At 41.5% G+C, this 3,002-nt stretch overlaps 1 pseudogene; it reads right to left on the reverse strand.

Annotated features, from left to right (window-relative positions):
• Positions 1-663: 663 nt before the first annotated feature.
• Positions 664-2,317, reverse strand: LOC118857692 (annotated as a pseudogene).
• Between the last annotated feature and the right edge of the window lie 685 nt (positions 2,318-3,002).

The raw sequence follows: 3,002 nt of genomic DNA on the forward strand, positions 1-3,002 counted from the left end.
AAAAAGGTATAATGAATGAAAAATATGGGTTTTATAGAACATCAGTGTGACTATTCATGTTACCCATATTATTACTGAGTTCATAAAAAAAAACGTGAAGGAAAAGGAGAAAGAATGAGACAGACTTGTATATAGTTTTTTAAAAAATCATGAAGTTTAAAAAAAATCTGCTATGGCCCTATCCAGATTTATAGATCCTACCCTCTCTACTTTCCCCATCTGCATTAGTTGTGTCTATAATAAATATTCAAAATTTTACCCCTAATACTAGAAAAGCCAAATAAAAATGATTGTAGAGAATAGGATGGTCATATTACATTTCTGCTGTGGTTTATTGCTTGTTTTTTGTTAGGCCAACAATCAGAGTGGTAACTACACTTGGCCATTTGAAAGCATTCCTCCTTCAGCACTGGGACCACTTACCATTTTTCACAATTGGTTACTCCTATTTGTCCTCATTTCAGGGCTCAATACTCTAAAGAGACCAAAGAAAGAGAAGGATCCATATGCACAAAAATTTTTATTGCATCTCTCTTTGTTATGGCATTGGGGAATGGCTGAAAAAGCATGGTACATAAATGTAACAGAATAATATTTTGTATACTGAATATGGTGACTTTATTGATGGCACATAATATAGGACTCTAGGCTTCTCCCCCCCTACTACAGAGATGCTTTGGGACAAGGATGTGAATGGGGCGTGGGATCTCCAATATAGGAACACAGGTTAGGGATGTGGACTCCCTGCTGGTGGAACTCCCTTTTTGGCTGGGGCTGAAGATCCATGGCTTTCCACTTTACTCTTTGGAGGCCATGTAGAACCTCTATGTGTTTGTTATAACCATACTTGTCATACCAGGAAATGAGCTTGACAAAATGGTCACTGAGGGTAATACCAGCACCAGCATCAAAGGTAGAAGAGTGGGTGTCACTGCTAAAGTCACAGGATATAATCTGGTCCTCTATGTAGCCCAAAATGCCCTTCAAAGATCCCTCTGATGTTTGCTTCACCACTTTCTTAATATCATCATATTTGGCAGGTTTCTCCAGGCGGTAGGTCAGATCCACGACAGATACACTGGGAGTGGGAACCTGGAAGGCCATGCCTGTGAGCTGTATGACCTTGCCCACAGCCTTAGCAGTACCATTGGAAGCAGGGATGATGTTTTAGGCAGTACTACATCCATCACACCATAGCTTGCCAGAGGGGCTATCTACTGTCTTCTGGGTAGCAGTAATGGACTAATGGATTGCAGTCTTGAGTTCTTCCACAATGTCAATGTTGTCATGAATGACCTTGGCCAAAGGGGCCAAGCAGTTGGTAGTCCAAGAGGCATTGCTGACAATCTAAAGGGAATTATTATATCTCTCTCATGGTTCATTCCCATCACAAACATTGGGGCATCAGCAGAAGGGGCAGAGATAATGACCTGCTTGGCTCTACCCTTCGCGTGAGCCCCAGGACCATGGCATCAGAGAAATGATGACATGATTTGCAGCTGCCTTGATTTCAGTGAGGGAGGGCTACGCAAGGTCACCAGCCTCACCTTCTCCTCCAGAGCCATCTGGATCCAGCGACTGGATATTCATCAGGATGACTGGACCAGGGGACTCTACAACACGCTCAGTACCAGCATCTCCCCATTTGATACTGGTAGGATCCCACCCCTGGAAGATGGTAATGGCTTTTCCATTGATCACCTGCTTTCCATTCTCAGCCTTGGCAGTGCCCTTGAACTGGCCATGGGTGGAATCACATAACTACATAAACCATGTAGTTGAGGTCAGTTAGTGGGTCAGTGATGGCTGCAATATCTACTCCATCTGAGTTGAATGTAGCCCTGATCACCAGGTGCCCAATATAGCCAAATCTGTTGACTCTTGACCTTCACCATCCTGTTTCAGGGATGTGACTTGAAGCAGCAGATCCTTTCTCTTCCCTTAAGGAGGGACAAGAGTGAAGGTGCACAAAGGCAAGCATTGCTGCTCCTCCTACTCTCATTCTGACCCCCACCCCCATCTCCACCCCCACTATCTTTGTTTCTTCTTGTAACAGAGTAATTTTGTGCTGAAATAAATGATGAAAGGGATGGTTTCAGAGAAACCTGGGAAGACTGGCATGAAATGATGCAGAGTGAAGTTAGCAGAACCATAAGAACAATTTATACAATAACAAAGACATTGTAAAGATAAACAGCTTTGAAGGATTTAGGAACTCTAACCCATAGAATTCCAGAGGACTCGTGATGAAACATATTACCCACCTCCTGATAGAAGAAAGACTAAAGTGCAACTTGAGACTTAATTTTTTGGACATGGTTATTGCAGGAATTTATTTTGTTTTACTGTGCATGTTTATTGCAGTGAACATTGTTTTTCTTTTTCAATTTCGGTTGGTGGATTGGTAAGAGGGAGAGGGATAGTCCCCCTCAAAAAAAAGTTAAAAAAAAGAGATCATTGCAGCTTTTTTTTTAATGCTCCAAGGAAAGCAGAAGGAAGGGCAGAAAGGATCACAGACAAGCAGGACAGCTTTAAGAATTACTTATTGAATTTATCATATACTTATAAAGAAAAGCAAACTATACAGAACAGATATCTGCACTTTCATTTACAATCTTCTTTTTCTGCTCTTCTTTATGCATGTGGAAATGCCTATTTTATTTGATATTTGTTAATGTCAGAACAAAGAATAAATAAATTTTTAAAATAAAGTTTTGGGCCCATGGGCCATCTACTTTCATGACTAACAGAAAGCTGAGCTTCATAAAAAGTATTACTTCTTTGAAGGCCGGCTCAATTTCCTCATCTCTAAAAACAGCGGGTTGGACTAGATGGCATAGGAGATCTCTTTTAGCTCTAAATTTGGCATCTAGCATGGACACAAGGCAGGAAGAAAAGCAGAATTAGAGCTGATGGTCACCCAAAGCAAGAGGACACAAGTACCTTGCCATCTCAGTACTCAGATCTTTTGTACAGGAGTAGATGAGTGCCCAAAGGGCCCC

This window comes from Trichosurus vulpecula, chromosome 7, assembly GCF_011100635.1.
Source record: "Trichosurus vulpecula isolate mTriVul1 chromosome 7, mTriVul1.pri, whole genome shotgun sequence".
Taxonomy (NCBI): Eukaryota; Metazoa; Chordata; class Mammalia; order Diprotodontia; family Phalangeridae; genus Trichosurus; species Trichosurus vulpecula.